At 41.7% G+C, this 21,004-nt stretch overlaps 1 pseudogene; it reads right to left on the bottom strand.

The window, feature by feature from the left end:
* Positions 1-21,004, bottom strand: part of LOC132650620 (zinc finger protein 160-like) — a 256,814-nt pseudogene that overhangs the window by 146,764 nt on the left and 89,046 nt on the right.

The following is a 21,004-nucleotide window of genomic DNA, read 5'->3' as shown; positions in this document are numbered from 1 at the left end:
AGAGGACCCTGGTTCGAGCCTCACTCCCCACTACATTGCACCTCATGGACAAGGTGGCTCCTGAGGCACCTAAGGGCAGGTATCGAAACTGCCTGTGGTGTGTGAAACTTTTAGGATCCTGGGGATGGGGAGGGAGTGAGCGATCCCTGGGTGCCCGGGTACCCCGATCTCTGGGTCTCTGTTTCCCAAATCTTCTCTGGCCTTGGCCATTTAGAGATTTCCTTGCCCAAGGCTGTTTCAGCCTCCGCGGCGGAAGGATTGGAATGGGCAGCTTGTTCTTAAGCAGCTGCAGCTGCACCTACACTCCTGTCCATGTCTCTATGCCCGACCTTAGATAGATAGTCTAGAGAAACTTATTACATTGATGCTGAGAAACTAGGAATGCTGCTGTGTGGCAGTGTGTAAAAATTTGCGTGTCCCTGGACTCCCAACACACACAATGGCCAGGGGCCTGGGGCGAGGTCCTTGCCCCAGGCGGGCCCCTGGCCCCTGCCCCCTGCCCTATAGGTGTCTGTCTCTTAGCTCCCACCACTTGGCTTGCCTCGCCCAGCCAGGACTCCCCCAAACCCAGAGGGCAAAGGATGGCCGCCCAGGGCGGGGCCTCCTCACAACAGCCTTGGCCTCCTTAGAGCAACTGGACCCCAGTCTACGGATGGCTCCGCCCACAGTGGGCGTGGCCGCCGTGGCCTCCCCTCCTCCACCCCGGCATTCCCCCAGTCCTGCAATCTCATGCCTTCTTTCCAGGGACCCAGAATCCAAGCAAGCCCCAGGGTCGGTCATTACTTCTCGTCATTGCTTTTCATGGGTTTGTGTCTCTGAGACGGGATCTCTCTGTGTAGCCCCGCCTGTCCCAGTGTTGTGCCAGACTCTCTCCCTCCTTTTTCTTTCCCCATTCCCACCCAGAAGACCACCAGGAGTTGAGTCGTAGGCCAAATCCAGGAGGACGTTTTCATCGAGAGCTGTCTCTGTGGCTCACCTACCCTCCCTCCTGGAGTCTGGTCCCTCTGGCTCCCAGAGAGGGTGAGTGGGAATATTCCCGCCTGGCGAAGGTCTGTTGGTGGAAACAAGAAATCAGATGATGTCGCCTTCTGAACTGACTGGCTGTGGGAGGGAACCCCCCCCCAATCCTGAATGGTCTGGCTTCCCCTATTTGACAGTACTAGGAGAGGAGGAGACCGTCCATTGCCTGCAGTGAGCTAGACTACAGAATTCCTTTCCCGAGGATTCCCTGGGTCCCCAGGTCCCCTTTCCCCTATCTTCTCTGGCCCTGGCTCTTTAGGGATTTATGTACCCAGGTCTGTTTCAGCATCAGCAGCTGAGGGAATGGAAATGACATTTTGGCAACCCTCGCCTCCCTGTCCTACAGTGGCAGGTCAAAGTTCAGACTGCGCCCAGAGGCCCTAGTCACTATCACCAGGGCACACCCACCAGGGCACATGCAAGTCTGCTCCCTTTGTCCCCGACCCCCCACCTGCGGGAGGGACACTCCTGCTCAGAGGTTGTGGCAGGAGCCTTGGAACGCTGATGGGAGGGAAATGGCAATGGAAAGCCCCATCCATTTTTCCTACCAATTCTACCCACCCCTCCTTACTACCCATTCCCTCTCCCCATCCCACTCCTTTTTCTAACCCTTTCTCCCCACCCCTCCATCATAACCCTCCTCCCCACCCACTCCTCCTCCCCACCCCACCCCCAACCCCCCAACCCTGCAACTCCAGGGACCAAGAATCCAAGCAAGCACAGGGATCTAACATTACTTCTTTGTTATTGTTTTTAATTTTTTTCTGAGTCAGGCTCTCTCTCCACTTAGCCCTGGCTGTCCTGGACTTGCTCTGTAGAGCCGGCTGGTCTCCAACTCACAGAGATCCTCCTGCCTCTGCTGCCCAGAGCACTGGGGTCACAGGCATGCCACATTCAGCCCTGATGCCCTAGTCTCTACTTTGAAGAAGTTGATTTCTATCAGGCAGGGTTGTACTCTTCCTCTCCTCTCTCCTGCATGCCTGTCATCTGCCACACCTCCAACCTGCTCTCTTTCTTTCTCCCAGGACAAGAACAAAGCCCTCCCTGCCTCCCTCCCTTCATCTGGCCCCAGGCAGCCTAGCACAGACATATGGGAGCTGAAGGTGCCGCTTGGAGAATGGACTTCACACCTCCTCCTGATCCATCACCTGTGATCTGACACCTGTGAAGAAGAAGATCGGTACTAGGGATATAAGTAAATATGGGGATGCTGAGGATGTAGCTCAATGGTAGAAAGCATGCTAAGAATGTATGAGAGAGAAGATTTCATCCTCAATGCTGCAAAAAATGCGCCTTATTTTGTTTTGCTTTTCCTTTTCAAACAGGACCTCATTTAGCTGAGGATAATCATAAACTCACTAGCCAAGGATATTCTTAAAATTCTCTTTCTCCCTTTGTGTACCTCCTAAGTGCTTTGATTACAAGTAATGCTATCATGTCAATTTTTATGTGGTGTTGGACTTCAACCCAGTAGGAAAGCACTGTACTAACTGAGCCACAACACCAGACAATTTTTTTTCTGTGATTTCACTGAAAAAAAATCTCACTGCATTTTCTAAAATTACTCTTTAATTATTAATAGTCTTGGCACCCTTCCACCTATGGGACAGATTGTTTACTCTGCTACAGGTTGAATAATGGGCTGTGCAGCTATCCACCTTGATTCCAGGAGGAAGATAAGTGTGCCTGCTGGAAGAGAGAGGGTAAGCTAGGGAAAGACAGGCACAAATGATGATGAAGCACAAATCTCTGCAGATCTGGAAAAGGTCTGGCTCTGAAATGGAAGCCTGGTGTGGGAATCGCTAAGACTTTTTCCTTCCGTATATGCTAACCCTAAGGGAGGTGCTAATGTCACTCGAGACTCGCTGGCCAATCAGGACCCTGAAGCTGTCTCTTCAGTGAGAGGAAGAGGCGGGTTCTTCCGGGTACCGTGCTGCATGGTCGCTCTGTAGCTGAGCAGGCTTGAATAGTCTGTGTGCTGTGGTCTGAGTGCAGCTGCCGTGTGCTGAGAGGGGATTTCAGGGGAGTTTCAAAAGTCGCAACATGGTGAGTGTGTGTCCGCTGCCCCAACCTGGTGGAGTAGGAGGCTGAACAGCAGGAACTGCATTTCAGTTCCTTCCGGGGGCTGGGTAGGAACCAGCAGCCAGAAGCAGCCAGAGAGAGATCCCTTGCCCTAGCCATGAACGCAGAAGGGCATCTGAATATCTTAACTGTATTGGGATTGGGGTAGAAGCTGAGAAAACTTACTACTGGAACAGAAGGTTAAAATGAAAGCTTTATTTTCTGAGCTCAGGGAGGTGGCCCATTCAGGATCTGAACGGTGCCCCAGGGTAAGCTTTATTGTATATTTAAAGGGTTAAATCCACAAGGAGAGGGCCCCTTGAAAAGAGTCGGGGTCATCCAATCAAATTTTCACATTGGGTTAAGCAAGGGAGTTTCTGTTGGAGGCTCTGTTGATCCAGGACACCTGGGCTCAAGGCCTTTAAATGTTTTCCAAGACATTCGATCTGGAATCAAAGGCCTCTAATTTGTGTCCCTTGACTTTAGTTCCGGAGCTCAAGGTGATAAGGGAACAAAGAATTGTGTCCTCTATCTGTTAGTAAGTGAGGGCTTTGTAAGCGATATAGTGTTTACAATTAAGGCACCTTGGTTAAGGTAACAGCAAGTTTAACCAGTTAACTGATAATTAGGAAAATGTTTCAATGTGTTCAGTGGAAAACGTCGCTGCAACCTTGGGACTGTAAAGTTAGATTTATCTTGCCAGTAAAATGGAAGAGCTGACTGGGGAAGGTTGGGCTCCTGAGGCCACCTCTTACACTATGTGTATGCATGTTTTGTGGAAGTTGTAAATGTACTGAGTAGCACTTCAGTGTAAAGCTGTGATGTTATTGTATAGAACTGTTGATGTAAGGGATTTATCAGTGCTTAGGTGACAGGACGTCACACCAAGTAGAATTTAGCTTAGGGCTGTTTTAAAACACCCCATAGATGAGTAGCATGCCAACCCCACCTGTTAGAGATTAAGATGCTAGGAAACATGTTTGCTCAAGGGGATAGTCAACAAATTTGTCTCCAGCCATAACCAAGGAGACAGCCTTGATTCATAGCAACCTTTGGCTCATTTCCATGTCAAAGAAGAAGCATCTAACAAGCTGCTTAATTGACATTGCAGACTCACAGCCATGACTAAAGCCTGGTGGGCCATAAAGATGCACTTCTTGAAAAAGCATAGATCTGTCACATGGGCGAAAACCAATTGAACAGGGAAAACTCTGTTGTGTTAAGGGCTACCTTGATCAAACAAAGCTTTCCCTGAGGTCCTCATGTATGGAGAATGACCTAACTTCTCACAGTCTTCAAATATGTTTGAAAGAGCCAGTACAACCTGTGGCCTAGGCCTTGGGAGATTTCCCCAAAATTCTGCGGTATTTAAAATAAATCAGTGTTCCTTTTTTAAAACCAGGAATAGGGTAAGCTGTGGGACCAGGGCACTTGAGGAGGGTTTGCTTTAAGATTCTGAGAACCCAACTCTTTCCAACACATGGAGATATACTCATCAGTTCCAAAGTCAATTATTGATTTCTATTAAATTTGTTGTCTCTAAGTGTGTCACTGCTCTAATCTCTCATGTGTTGTTCTTCCCTGATGTTTCCCTGTCATTGGGAATGTCTTTCCATTTTTCTCAAGTGCTATTGATTATTTTTTCTATATAGAGCAATGTCTCCTATAGCCCAGGCTTGCCTCATGCCATGTTATCAAGAATTGCTTTGAACACCCTATCCCACCTCTGCTGCACAGTGCTGGGGAAACAGTCCTAAAACTCCTTCCACACTGGGCCTTGACCAGTCAGTGAAGAAGAGAAACAGGCCAGTAAATGAGTGTCCTCCAGTCTTTCTGGCTCTTATTCCGCTTACAAATGAAGAAGGGCTTTTGCAAGAATTGAGCTCTGTGCCTTATTCTGCCTCCTGAATTCTGGGATTAAAGATTTATTTATTTGTTTGTTTATTTTTTGTTTGTCTTAGTTACAAACTTTTTGTTTTAGATGTGTTTGTCATCTAAAGAGGTCAAAATAATTCTTGGTGTCCTGTGGAGGTGGATCAGCTGCTGTGAGCTACCCTAAGTGGCTACTATGAATCAAACTTAGCTTTATTTTTGAAATAGCAGGAAGTGTTCTTATCCATTCCTTTAGCCCTCTCCTTTTTTTTTTTTTTTTTTTTTTTTTTTTACTTTTAATTGATATAATTAACTTTGGGGAATTTGACCATGTAGCTCAATGGTAGAAAGCATGTTCAGCATGAATGGAACCAAAGATTTCATTCTCAATGCTGTAAAAAAAAAAGCTTGTGTAGTTTTGCTTTTCCTTTTCAGACAGGACATCATGGAGCCGATTATGGTCATAAACACACTAGCCAAGGATGTGCTTGAACTTCCTATTCTCCCACGTATACCTCCTAAGTGTGTTGATTACAGGCAATGCCACCATGTCAAGATTTATGTGGTGTTGGGCTTGAACCCACAGCTTCATGAATGCTAGGCAAGCACTGTACCAACTGAGCATCATCCCTTCCTTTTTTTTCATTGCATTTTCTAAAATCCCTCTTTAATGCTTAGTATGCTTTGCATCCTGCCACCTATGAGACATCCTGTTCACTCTGCTGCAGGTTGAATAATCGCCTGTGCATCTATCCACCTTGATTCCAGGAGAAAGAGGGACAGTGCCTACAGCATGCTGGAAGACAGAGGGTAGGCTAGGAGAGGAAAGGTACAAATTATACTGAAATACAAATCTCTGCATATCTGGAAAATGTCTGGTCCTGAAATGTAAGCCTGGGCTAGAAATCACTGTACCTTTTTCATTCAATTCACTCTAACCCAAAGGGAGGTACTCATGTCACTCAAGACTCACTGGCCAATCAGGATCTTCAGGCCATCCCTATAGTCAGAGGAAGGGGCAGGTTCTTCCGGGTGCCACCCTGCTTGCTCACAGTTTAGCAGAGCAGGCTTGAGTGGTTAATGTGAGTGCAGCTGCTGTGTGCTGTGAGGGGATTTCATCTGGGTTCCAAAGTCACAACATGGTGAGTGTGTGTCCCCAACCTGATGGAGCCAGAGGCTGAACAGCAAGACCTGCTTGTAGAGTCCTTCCTGGGGCTGTGTGGGAACCGTCATCGAGAAGCAGCCACGAGAGAGATCCCTTGTACTAGCCATGAACGCAGTGGAGGCATCTGAATATCTTCACTATATTTGGGTTCACGGTGAAGGTCGAAAAAACTCACATCAGGAACAGAAGGTTAAAATGAAAGCTTTCTTTTCTAAGCTCAGCGAGGCAGCCAGTTCTGAATCTGAACGGTCCTGGAAGGTAAACTTTATTGTATATTTAAAGGATTACATCCACAAGTTGAGGGGCCCTTGGTGAGTGTTGGGGTCATCCAATTAAATTTTAACATTATGGGTTAAGCAAAGGCGTTTCTGTCAGAGGCTGCACTGATCCAGAACACCTGAGCTCTAGACCTTTAACTGTTTTTCAAGGCATTCGGTCTGGAATCCATGGCCTTAATTTATCCCCGTAGATATTTGGTCTAGAGCTCAAGTTGATCAGGGAAAAATGAAAGTGGTCATCTGTCCATAGTAAGTGAGCTCTTTGCAGGTGATATAGTTTTATATTTTAGGTGCCTCAGTTAAGGTAACAGCAAGTTTAACGAGTTAACAGATACTTAGGAAAATGTTACAAGGGCCGGGTGGGAGATAGCTCTGTAAGTAAGGTTGGGAATGTGAAGTTAGTTTATCCTTGCTACCAAAATGGGGGAAAAGGCTGGGCTCTGGAGGCTGCCTCCTTACACACCATGGGGCTGCATATTCACAGCATTTGCAGCAGGGACTTCAACATAGAAATGTCCTTGGCAGGACACAAACTCGGAGAGGCCTAGTTTCCTTAGTATCCTCTCAATGTTTTGCTCTTGGCATTTGACATGTAGGTGTAAGATTCATTTGGACTTAATCTTGTGCATGTTGAAAATACATATGTGTTCATAGCACTTCATTAGAAAGCTGTGTTGTAAATAGGTAGCATTTTTGATGTAAAGGATTTACCAGTGCTTAGGTGACAGTAAGTCATACACCATGTTGACTTTAGCTAAGGACTGCTTTAAAACATCTCATAGTTTACATTCCCACCAGCAATGGAGGCAGGTTCTCATTTCTGCACATCTTCTCCTGTGTGTGTTGTCACTTGAGTTTTTGATCTTAGCAATTCTAATGAGTGTAAGGTGAAAGCTCAGGACTGTTTTGATTTGCATTTCTCTGATGACTAAGGATGTGGAGCATTTCTTTTTTTAAAATTTTTTATTTAACTTTTATTAATTACACTTTATTCATTTTGAGAGCATTTCTTATGTGTTTCTCTGCCATTCAGTGTTCCTGTTGAGAATTCTCTGTTTAGCTCTGTACACCATTTTTTTTAATTGGATTACTTGGTTTGTTGATGGTTAACTTCTTAGGTTCTTCATATATTCTTAATATTAGCTCTCTGAATTTTTAAATTTGGCAGAGTATATTCTGTTTCTCAGGATGTCATATGTTTACCACATCTGAGTCTTCAGAGATATTGCATTCCAGGTGCATGACATTCTTACTACCTATCTGTTTTGAAGTTTTTAAATGAATGAATATGAGTATTTTACCTGTATGCATGAATATGCCACCTCTTGTGTGCCTCACGGTAGTTAGAAGTAGTCTTCAGGTTATTCATGAGATGACCTCAGAGTTTCTGAAGTTGGAATAATGGATACTTGTGAGCCCCATGTAAATACTGGCAATTGTGTTCAATTATTTTCCAGACCATCAGGAGCTCTTCACTGCTGACCCATTTGTTCTGCCTTGTGTTGCTTATGTATGATCAACACCTGAATTGCTACTATTTCATTTGTCCATTTATAACTGTTTAAACATGCATATTCTTTTAGTAAGATCTTATTAATATTATCGTTTAAACTGGGACCCTTCAGGTTTTTAGAAGGTCAATACAGAGCTCGTGTGGATTTATACTTCTTTGTAGAGAATTCAGGAAAATCCCTGGAGTTCTTACATTCTTTTTTGTTTATTAGAGTGATTATTGTAGTGGATTTAGGGCCTTAATATGTATGTATGCCTGTCCTAGGACAAATAACCATAAATCAGGCTGGAATCCAGTTCAGTGAGATACACCTGTTTTTGCCTTCAAAGTGATAGGATTAAATGCATGAGACAACACTCACAGCTTGCACATCAATTTTTCTAGTTAGTAATTGTTCATACAAGTTTTTGGATGTGTGCTCAGTACTTTTCTTCTGTTGGTAGCCTCTCTCTTTTTCTGACTGTGAATTGGCATTTCTTTTGCCAGCCATATCCTATGCAAAAGCTGAAGAAAATATAGAGGTGAACCTTATTATTAATTTTCATTCTAAAATGACTTAGTAATTTCATTAGTACCTCTGTGTCAGGAAATAACTTGAGGAAGCATGAGACTTTTGTGAATATATTTTCCATGATATATACAAGTTACAGTGATGCCACTATCATGGTTTCTGTTTTACACATGTATGTAATATTTTAGGATGCATTGACCTATGATGATGTGCATGTGAACTTCACTCGGGAAGAGTGGGCTTTGCTGGATCCTTCCCAGAAGAGTCTCTATAAAGATGTGATGCTGGAGACATACTGGAACCTGTTTGTTATAGGTAAGACTGCTAATTTACTTCACTTTCTAAAACAATGGGGCAACTGTTGTTGTTGTTTTTGAGGTTCTTCTGTAATTTTAATTGTAATGAAGGAAGAATAAGCTGATTAACTCAGGCATCATTCTACAGTTCACAGAAGATAGTAACTTTATATTTGTGGGATTTCTTATAATAGATCATACATTTTCTGTTACACATTTTAGGTTACAGTTGGGAACACCATAATATTGAAGAACCTTGTCAAAGTTCTGGAGGACTTGGAAGGTAATCTTCATGTGCAAACAGATGCAAATATATATTTTCACAGTGCCTCTGAAGGAATGTTAATGTGTCCCAGAAGTTATAAATAAAAGCAACAGTGTAAAAAAGCACTACTTTAAGTGTATTGATGATTATTAAATTCTCACAAGTCCAAATCTTTAATGTCAGGTGAATTGTGTTTGCAAGGCATTCCTCTAAGAAAGCAGACAAGAGAACAATGGATTAACAGATATCAACCATTAGAATTATAGGTACATCAGAGCTATGCTGTAGAACTCCAAATGTATTATCTCATGCCACTCAGACATTGCAAAATGAATACACATTAAATAAGTGATAAGTATATGTCCAATAATCTTCTAATAAGCAAATAGTCCACAGTAAAGCTGGTGATACTCATTCATGTACTTGCTAGTAAGGGAGGCAGTTTGTAAGAGTGAAGAATATTCTTGTGGAGAAACCTTAATCCTTAAAGCACATGTCCATGAGTAACAGAATGTCAAACTGTGTGAATGTGGTAATCTTTCACTTACTTTTTTTCTTTTGATAGGTATATCATTTGTCAGAATAATTGCAACCCACATGGGCATAAGGATACTGAATGAAGCAACATATTTCTCTCTTTGAATAAAGTTGAAAAATATGTAGCAGTCCCCACTTTGAGTACAATTTCTGACTGTGATACAAGATTAGTTCCTTTATTATTAATTAATAATTAGTTAATAATGGTTAAATTACTATTAAATAGTAAAAAAAATCACTGTTCAACCTGTAGGCATACGGTTCTTGTAGGTCACCAACATGACCTGCTTGTAGAGACTTTTCTTAGTGCAAATCTGGCAAAGTGTACTCTTTCCAAGTGAAGTTCACATTTGCAACATGATAGGTCAGTACATTCTAAAATATCCAATACATCTATACAATAAAAATTGGATAATAAGAACACTGTGAATCTATATTTCATTTTAGTTGAATAAATTAATTGTTAATAAGTTAATTGTAAATGTGTATCACATTCACAAAATCTGTTCTAATTGGGGGATTACTAATACGTTAAACTAACATAATTAACTACCTTTCCAACTTCATTGGGAATACGTCTATGATCTTACACTGTGGAAAATCCCTGGAAGCACTATGAATGTGGAATTTCTTCTGTTAGTCCTGGTTCACTTTACTAATGTAATATGACTCACTCTATAGAAAAATCTTTTAGTGCAATAACTATCATATAGCACTGAGTTCTTCCAGATAAAGATATGTAAAATCCTCATAGTAAAGTACACTATAATGTGAGCCATGTAATTAATGTTCTCACCATCACAGGTATCTTCAAAGTAACAAAACATTCCATAATGAAGGGGAAAATGATGAATGTAAACAAAGTGATAAAAGTATAAGATTTGATTTTTCTTTACAATTAGACATATTATAAAATTAACTCATACAGATAAGAACATTTATCACTTTATTAAATATGGAAGACCTTACATATGTACCAATTGTTTTTGCAGGTATGAAAGAACATATACTGGAGAGAAACAGACCCAGGCCAGTACATATAGTCTTCCCTGTACCTCCAGAAATTCAGAGCCATGGAACCAGCAATTGTTTGCTAAGGTATTTACTACTTTGTGTTTTCCAATGTTCTGTTTCCAAGGCAGCTTAGGGTCAGATTCCTGTTAGTCATTAATAAATGGAACTCTCCTGAGAGAGACTGTAGTTAGGGCTAGTTGAAATGAATCTTTTTGGTCCTGCATATAAGTGGTTGTGGCTTTGTTCTGAGCCAGCCTCCTCAGGGGCAAAAGCCACTGTATTCTGAAGTTAGAATAGCTCAGTATAGCTTTCATCTAAGAACTGCAAACACAGTGTTTATAATTAACTTTTCTGTGATGTTTTCTACATTAGTGTTCTCTCTCCTTTGCATGTGTGAGAATTTTGACAATTATAAATCTTTTCAGATTATGCATTATTGTCTAGAAGATAGATTTGCTTTCTAAAAGTCTGTGTGCTTATGGGGCTAGACTTTCAGTCTTCTTTCCCTATTGGAATTTCTCAAAGTTTAACCTGGAACCTGAACCTAAAAGAGATTTAAGGGTGACAACATACATGGAATGTAAAATCTGTTGTGGTTAGTTCCTCTTTAAGCAGTATACAGAGTTGAATGTATTCTATCTTTGAAGAGGTTTTTCTTCATTAAACTCTTAGATGTAGGGAGTGATTTCTCCCTGTGAAAGATGTAAAAGAAAAATGTTTCTGAGTCAAGTTCTTCTACATTGACTCAGATGACCTTGATCCCAGCCTGTTACTCCTCAGGACAATGACCTTGTCATCTTGATTAAGGTAAATAAAACTTTCAGTTAAAGGACAGTACCACAACTGAGTTTGAAAATTACTTATTGAGGTCATATAGTCAACTCTCCATTGCAGTCGCAGGAAAAAAATATGCATGTGGAGCTCAGCTTCTGATTTCAGCTGAGAATAGGAGGACTGGCTTATTATGCACATCACAGGCAGAAATAGATTAGGCCAACAACTGCTGATGTCACCATTTTAAAAAAGGTTCTGATCATGATTTTGTTATTTCACCGCATGTATGAATTAATGTCAGATAAATGAAGACAAACCAGATTGGTGGGTGTACAATTTGGGGAGACTAGCTTGATCCAATGTATATTGAATATCCAACTGGAGGACTGTCTTTTGCAGATATGTCTAATCCACTTACGCATTTATGCCAGTCCTGAGGGTTGAGACAAAGGCCGTTCATTGTAGCTGTGTGTGTCAGGTTACAGAACTAAGCAACATCACAATTGAGGGAAGGTCACACAGTATGTTATGAATGCTATTACCTCTGCCAGGGATTTGCCTGAGCTTTTTCCAAGTCACTATACCTATGGTCTATTGCTTTTTAAATTATATTTATCTTTTTAAAAAGTCAGTTATTGATTTCTATTATATTTGATTGTCTCTAAATGTATCACTGCCCTTATCTCTTCTTATCCCCAGTGATTCTATATCATTGGGAATGTCTTTCCATTTTTCTCAAATGCTGTTGATTATTTATTTCTGTATAGAGAAATGTCTCCTAGATCCCAGGCTTACTTCATGCCATGTTATGGGGAATTTCTTTGAAAACCCAATCCTACCCCTGCTGCCCTGTGCTGGGAAAAGAGTTCTAAAACTTCTTACAGGCTGGACCTTGACTGATCAGTGAAAATGAAAAACAGGCTACTGAATGTGTGTCCTCCGGTCTCTCTGTCTCTTATTGGGCTTACAAATGAAGGACTTGTGCAAGAATTGGCCTCTATGACCAGATTTTAAACTGGTATAGTCACAGCACAGAAAGTGATGGAAGAGAAAGAGATGGACAGCTTTTTTGCATTAACAGTAGTTGGCACTAGCTGTTTGTAGTGAGGTAACCAATGTTATGATGATCAACAATTCTCAGGCCAGTACACCATGGTACGCCTATGGGGAGTGGGATTCAGCATTATCTTCTTGGAAGTCCTGCATGTTCATTTCTTCAGGAAGCTGGGGTCTAGATGGGTCAAAATCATCAACAGTGTATAGTCCTCTCAGAAGACAAAAAATGATTTTTATGGTGGTGCCCCTGATAAGGAGGAATGCCAAATGATCAGGCTGAGCTGATGTCTATGTATTCAGTTGGGAAACTTCTCATTTAAGAGGCAAGGCATGGGATGTTGAGGAGTCAGAAGGAAAGGGTACAGGGTTCTGATGTTGGGTACAGGCCAGACACATAAGACAAACACAAGTGAGGGGTTTAGGATGACATAAATAAAGGAAATGGAAGTACAGATGGGAGGGTTTCTGGGACACTGCTGGTGGATTGGTGAGGGACACACATGGTGAAGGGCAGTTCTATAGATTGGTGTATGAGAAGCCAAGGACAGGTTCTGAGAGAAGGGTCCTGTGAAAGATGTCTAGGGATCCTGATCTGTGTGGGGAATTGTGAAGAGGAAACATGAGGTCCTAGAAGCCCTGAGAGGGATGTGGAGGGAGACTGCAAACGTGGTGGGATGAGGATCGAGTTCTAGCATCCAGAGCTGGGAATGCTTTGTCCATGCTTCTAGGATGGTTGTGGAGGTGAGGTGACCCCATGTCATCCCCTAAGCTTGGCTTCCCCCGCAGTGACTAGTAGCACTTGATGCCTCCAGGAGAAGAGGCCATCTGGAGCAGGTTTACCTGCATCGAGAGCATCACAATCACAGAGCAGAGCTTCCCTGTCCTTTTACTGCTTCTCCAATGCCCGTGATCACATCTGTGCAACCCATGCAGACCAGGCTGTCTCTGAAGGCTGCAGGTGCCATTTCATCCACTGAAGGGAGCAGCTGCCCTCCCCCATCCCAAGGAGATTCAATCAATTTGCCACCCCCTTAGGTCCACCACAGAAGACTGATAAGAGACATGGCCATTTGATACATGACCCATGAGGCTGGACCCTGGTTACCCTACCCAATAATGGGAGGTCCTGAGATGTCCATTATTTTCTACTTCAGTCTCAGCCCTGGTAACTTTTGAGATGGGAGAAGGTGTACTGTGAAGAAGATTGTCATCTAAGCAGCCAGTGATACTGGTCGAAGGTGGGCTCTTGTGGTATTTGACCAATGGAGTCATGAGAATAGGAATGAGGTTGGAGTCCTGGGCAGTGGGACTTAAGGCCAGAGTCTGAATGAAATGGAGGAGGAGCTAGTGGAGGGGCATGTTCCAGTGTAAGGATAGGTGGGATCAGACAAGGGTGGGGCTTCTGGCTTGGGTCTTAGAATGGGTATGACCAGAAAGAGCATCTTCAGAGCCCAGGTCTGGATCAAGGGAAGGGTGGTTAAGGTAGGTCTTAAGCCTCCATGTTGGGTGAATCTGGCATCAAAATTCGGACTGCATCTTCCACCCGTTCCAACTGTTACCTGTCTTGGGGCAGAGTAGGGTAGGGAGGGCAGGTGTGTGCATGTGTCAGGTCTTTTGAGGTCAAGAGCCATACATGTGAAAGCTGCTTATAAAAACTTGAAGAAAGAGTGAATGGGCCCATGATAGTTTTGTCACCCCTTCCTCTTTCTTTCCCTTTCCTTTTCATTTATTTATTTATTTTTTTTTGAGACAGGATCTCCTATAGATCAGGATGACTTCAAACTTTTCCATATAACAGAGGGTGACTTTGAATTCCATATCCTCCCTCCTCACCTCCCTTTCCCCATCATGGCCAGACCCTAGATTCTTTAATAAGTGAGGGAAAAGACCATGTTTGGGCCATCAGTGACAGCCAGCATGACTCATAAAATAGATTATTCTAGGATGTGGGGATGGGCCTTGGACAGTGTGGGCAGGGTGGGATGTGTAATAGAAGCAAAGGTGAGATCATAGATACAGCAGGCATGGTGGTTCCCCTCTGGGGGAGACTTCTGAGTGCTGGAGGGCAGCCTGATTCACAGAAAGAGTTCTAGACCATTCTAGGTAAAATAAAGCTCAGTACGGTAGCTGTAGATAGGGAGACAGGAAAAAAAACAAGGTCTATTATATAGTTAGGGGTTCTCTTTCATTTTGTGAATAACAGTTGACATTCATGTGGCCTTTTTTTCAATTTATGTTTGACATCGGGTCTCAACACAGCCCAGGCTGACCTCCAACTCACAGCACAGCCTAGGCTGGCATCAAACTCTGGATTTTCCTACCTCATATTTCAGAGTACAGACAATCCTGGAGTGTATTACTGAGCTTACACATACTCTTTCCCTCTACATGGTACCTACTAAAATACTGAAGGTGTCAAGAAAATCTAAACTATTACTAAAATTTCATGTGATAAAAATTCAATTAACTTCTCCTGCCATCCATATTCCTCTATTTCTTTACCCCATTAAAAATATGTTCTTCTATAGCCACTTTGTATGCTGGCTTCTGTTGAACATTAACAAGAAATGGGCCCCCTGTTGAGGCTGTAGCTCAGTTGGTAGAGTGACTACCTAACATGGATGAAGCCCTGGGTTTTATCCTCAGTACTTCTGTAAGTGAGAGATGGTAGTAAACATATGTAGTCTTTAGCACAGGAGAGGTGAAGGCAGAAAGACAGAAGTTCAAGGTCATTCTCAGCTATATAGAGTTTGCAGCCATCCTAAGTTACATGGAACTATGCCTCAAAACGGAAGGAGCACCTGACCAGGTGGGTAAGGAGTTTGCTCTTGCACAGGGCCAGAGTTTGTTTCCCAGCACCCATATCTCATGGCTCATATCCAACTGCAATTCCAAGTTTAGGATATCTGATGCCTCTATTGGCCTTTAATGCAATAAAATTAAATTGAAAAAAAATTAAATTCTCATATTTATTTATTTATTTATTCAGAATAGGGTCTCATTATGTAACCCTGTATGTCCTGGAATTACTCTGTAGACCAGACTGGACTTGAACTCACAGGTATCAGCCTGCTGCAGCTGTCATTAAAGACTTTATTTATTTGTTAGTTAGTTTGTTTGTTTGTTTTAGTTTGGTTCCTGTGTTGGTCATCTGAGGAGGCCAGAAGAAGTCATGGGATCCAGTGGAAGTGGATCAGCTGCTGTGAGCCACCCTAGGTGGATACTATGAATCAACCTCAGGTTTATTTTTGGAATAGCAGGAAGTGTTTTATCCACTGAGCCATTCCTTCAGTTCTCTCAGTTTTTTTTTTTTTAATTTTAATTGACATAAGTACATCTGGGGACTTGGAGGATGTAACTCCATGGTAGAAAGCATGTGAGGAATGTATGAGAGAAATGATTTCATGCTCAATGCTGCAAAAAAGCCATGTTTTGTTTTGCTTTTCCTTTTTAGACAGGATCTGAGAATAGTCATAAACTCACTAGCCAAGGCTATTCTTAAACTTCTGATTCTCCCATGTGTATTTCCTAAGTGCTTGGATTATAAACAATGCCACCATGTCAAATTTTATGTGGTGTTGGACTTGAACCCACAGTTTCATGAATGCAAGGAAAGCACTGTACCAACAGAGCCACTACACCAGCCAATTTTTTCCTCTGATTTCATAGAAAAAAAATTCCCATTTCATTTTCTAAAATTTTTCTTTAATTATTAATAGTCTTGGCAGCCTTCTACCTGTGGGACATATTGTTCACTCTACGACAGGTTGAATAATGGGCTGAGCAGCTATCCACCTTAATTCCAGGAGGAAGAGAAGAAACATGCCTACTTAGTGCTGGATGACAGAGGGGAAGCTAGGGGAAGACAGGCACAAATGATGATGAAGTACAAATATGCAGATCTGGAAAAGGTCTGGCCCCAAAATGGAAGCCTGAGACAGGAATCACTAAACCTTGTTCCTTCAGTATACTCTAATCCTAAGGGAGGTGCTCATGTCAATCAAGACTCACTGGCCACTCAGGACATTGAGGCCATCCCCCCAGTCAGAGGAAGAGGCTGGTTCTTCTGGACATCATGCTTCCTGTTCGCTCTGTAGCTGAGCAGGTTTTAATGGTTGGTATGCTGTGGTCTGAGTGTAGCTGCTGTGTGCTGTGAGGGAATTTTAGGGTTCCAAAGTCGCAACATGGTGAGTGTATGTCCTCTGCCCCTAATCTGAATAGTGAGAGCTGCTGTGTAGGGTTCTTCCTGTGGCTGGGTGGGAACCTGCAGCCAGAAGCAGTCATGGGAGAGATCCCTGTCCTATCCATGAACACAGAGGGGACATCTGAATATCTTCACTATATTGGTTTAGAGTGGAAGCTGAGAAAACTCACTTCAGGAACAGAAGGTTAAAATGAAAGCTTTATTTTCTGAGACCAGGGAGATGGCCAGTTCAGGATATGAACGGTGCCCTGGGTAAGCTTTATTGTATATTTAAAGGGTTAAATCCGTGCTGGGATCATCCAATCAAATTTTAAAATTGTGTTTAGTTAAGCAAGGGAGTTTCTGTTGGAGTATGCACTGATCCAGGACACCTGTCTGCAATTCCTTAAACTTTACTCCCAGGTCTGGAATCCAAGGTCCTTAATTTACATTCCTAGATGTTTGTTCTGGAGTACACGGTGATAAAGGAACAAAGAAGTGGGTCCTCTATCCATTAGTAAGTGAGGGCTTTGTAGGTGATATATTTTAACAATTTAGACATCTTTGTTAAAATAATAGCAAGTTTAACCAGGTAACAGATAATTAAGAAAATGTTTCAAGAGGCTGACTGGGAGATGGCTCTGTAAGTGTGGGAATATGAAATTATTTCACATTGCTAGCAAAATGAGGTAGCAAAGTGTAAGAGTTTCTTGGAGTAGACTGTGCTCTGGAGGCTGCTTCATTATATGCTCTGGGGCTGCATATGCACAAAGTATTTGTAACAGGGGCAGGAATGTAGAAACATATGTGGCAGGATGCCAAACTTGGAGAGGCCTACTTTCTTTAGTATCTTCTGAAAGTTTTGCCCTTGGTATTGGACATGTAGGTGTAAGATGCATTAAGAATTGTGGAGGTTGTAAATAACATCTATGTTGAGTTCAGTAGACGTTCAGTAGAAACCTGTTATGGAAATGAGTAGAATTGTTGATATAATAGATTTACCAGTGCTTAGAAGCTGCAAGTCACACCAAGTATAATTTAGTTAAGGGATGTTTTAAATCATCCCATAGATAAGTATCATGTCAACGCGGCCGGTTAGAGATTAGGAAACATGCTTGCCCAGGAGGATTATCAACAAATTTGTTTCCAACCATAACCAAGGGGACAGCCTGGTTGCATAGCAACTATTGGCTCATATCCATGTCAGAGAAGAGACATCTATCAAGCTGCTCAATGGTGCATTACAGAATCACAGCCAACATTAAAGCCTGGTATGCCAAAAAGTTGCAGTTTTTTTCTTGAGAAAAGCATAGTTTTGTCACATGGGCAAGATATCTGGGGACAGCCATTTGAACAGGAAAAACACTGCTGTGTTGAGGGCTGGCCTGATGAAACACAGCTCTCCTAGGGGTGGTGATATATGGAGAATGGCATAAGTGCTTCTGACCCCCCTTCTTAGATATACTTAGCCAAGTCAGTATAGCCTAGGGAATAAGCATTGAAATTTCCCCAGGATTCTGAGGTATTGATAATAAAAAAGAGCTCATTTTCTAAAGCCAGGTATATGACTGTTGAGATTTGGGCCAGGGTGTTTGAAGAGGGTTTGCTTCACATTTGGAGAGGCCAACTCTTTCCAACACATGGGACTATGTTTCAAGGCCACTGTGGTCTTGGTAAATAATGTTCACCTTTTGCAGCATTGTTTCATGAGACTCCTCGTGATTTTCTCCCATTATATGAGTTTCTGATCAATTTATAGATGTGTCCTCTTTCCTTCCATTTCTTCTCTGGAAGGATACAAGATGGCATTCTTCTTAAGAAGCTTAGTTAGGAGAAGACATAGCTTGTGTCAGAACTTCTAAAACCAGCTTTTATACTTTCTCCCTTCAACTTTTCCTATCATTTGAAACCTCTGTTCCATTCCACACATGACCGTGACACTGTATCAGGGGAGAGGAGTGCTTAAATAATTCTAGTAACATCTTTGCTGTACAAATCTCCCATCTGCCTCACTGGCCATACTTGAAATCTCTAGTCCATATTGAAATTGTTTACTATGGGGACTGAGCTTAAAAGATACTTAAGGATGACTGCATATAGGGAATTCAAAATCATTTTAAAGCTGTATTCTCTTTTAGCATTAACTAGAGCTGGATGCATGCTAGTATTAAGGAGAATTTTTTATTAACAATTTAATTGCATTACTTTCTCCCTGGGGATGCATACTAATTATAGAATATGTCCATCTTCAAACTGTTGGAAAAATATTTCTCAGATAAGATATATTGGTTCAGGTAACATTGATCACAGTCTGTTGTTTGTGAGGGCTTTCCTTTTAGTTGAAACTCCTAAATTCTTAAAGTAAAGGTTGTACCACAGCAGAATTTTAAAAATTACTCATGTGAGTCATGTAATGAGCTAGCTATTTTTGTATGCAGTGGAAAGACAGCTTGGAAAAATGATGGTCAAATTTCTAGACGTTTTCAACATTGCTTTGTAAATTCATTTTTTGCAATAAAATTAATTTACACATCGGTTAGAAACTGTTGTCAAGGAAGGACTGTAGATCAACCTTCAGCAATATTTGATTAACATCCTTTAAACTTTCCACAAGTAGTAACCACAATGATGTGATTTAAGGAACTCAATTCCAACATATAAAAGGAGTTTTTGAGCTGCAAAGGTGTCTCAAGTGTGCAGGCTATGTTGCAGTTAGATAGGGCAGATTTCATATCTTGTGCTATCTATGATGTGGCAGGAAGTAGACATAAAATTACTTTTTAATTTTGTTTTCTTTATGGAAATGAGAGGGGGTGAGTTTGTCTTAAATCGCACGGTGAGTGGGGGGACTGTAGTGCCATAGACCACATTTCTAATGACCTCCATTTACAAAGAGCTCTAGCACATGGAAACTGTTCAAAAAAAATCAGTTGTATCAGAGGTTTATTTGAACAGGATAGTGTTTACTTGAGTTATTTTTGTGAGAGTTTTGATGTTTGTATTTATTTCTACATGTATTAAATCATAGGTAACATTGGACTACTTCACATTTTTTTGTGGCTGAGTTCCCATAGATACCTTGATGAAAACTTAACTATTTTGTTGGACTTTTGTTCTTGGCATTTTTTTCTGCCTTGCTTTATTCTTTCACAAATAATTGTGCACAATCCTCGTTGCTGTGGCTGTACAGTAAATACAGCAGTCATTTTTTTCTATGTGTGTAATATGCTTTCTCAATCATAATGAGAATTCTGAGTTGTTTTCACATGGTGATTTCATTTGACAGTATGCCATCATAAAATGGCTGGTTCCCACCAACCATAAAGCATGCATGGACTGGACCTGAGCATCTGACATATATCTTGCTATAGGGCAGCTTTGTCTTCATGCCATTCGCCTAACAGTTGAAGGCGGCTGTCTGTGACATGGACAGAGTTGACTGCTTTTGGATCACTTTCCCCTAACTAGGCTGCCTTTTCTGGCCTGAGTGGAAGCAGATGCACTTAGTTTGTATGTAGCTTGATGGGCTGAGGAGAGTTAGTATGGAGAGGGTCCCCTTTTCTGAGAAGAATGGGACAAGGAATCGCAGGGACAAGGAGGGTAGGAGGATGATATCAGGAGTACATATCAGGAGTAGAGGAAGTATGGAACTGCAAGGAGGATGTAAAGCAAAAATAAATAAATAAACCATTGAGAAAAATGGCTGGTTTCTGTGTATGTGAGAGATTCTGTTGATTGATGGTTTCTGTGGAAGGGTCTTCCATTGATGGTGGCAATATTCCTAAGCAAGTGGCCCTGGGATGGATAAGAGAACTAGCTGAGCATGAGACAATGTAGAAACAAGAGAACAGGCCATGAAACATTTGCATGGTTTTTGCCTTAAGTTTTTTGAAGCCATATTCTGTAGGTTTCTGAAGTTTTTGAAGACTACCTATCTTTATGTAATCGATCTGTCTACAAATTTATATCTATCTGTGTAACCTAGGATGTATACTCCTATGATAAATTATTATTAGTGTCTTACACAACTATGACTTGATTAACTAAAAATTTAACTAGCATTCCTTGTTGTTCTCATGGATTTCTTCTAGCTGACATTTTGGACATGCAGAAATCCTTTTAGGGGTCCCAAAGGAAATTGGGAAAATCGCCAATTAAGCAAGCATTATCATCTGTGGTCTAGTCCTTGAATGTTGAGAAATTTCAGGCTTAATGAAAGTCCTGTTTGGAACAGTCTAAAATTCTGGACAAAGTGAAATTAGTAGCTTTCTTCAACACTCTCTTGGGAGCATGCTTTGATGAAAAATCACTATTGAAGCAGTTGAGGAAGGAACAAGCAGAATGCTGGAACTTGTAATGCTGGAACAGATATGTCAATGTCTCAGCATGTTCAAAGGATGATTTCTGTCAGGTTTCATCTAGTGTCTCTAGTGTCCAGTCCTTTTGTTCTGCAAACATA

This window comes from Meriones unguiculatus (genome assembly GCF_030254825.1).
Source record: "Meriones unguiculatus strain TT.TT164.6M chromosome 13 unlocalized genomic scaffold, Bangor_MerUng_6.1 Chr13_unordered_Scaffold_28, whole genome shotgun sequence".
Classification (NCBI taxonomy): Eukaryota; Metazoa; Chordata; class Mammalia; order Rodentia; family Muridae; genus Meriones; species Meriones unguiculatus.
The sequence above is the reverse complement of the archived record's forward strand: the minus strand, read 5'-3'. Positions and strand labels throughout refer to the sequence as shown.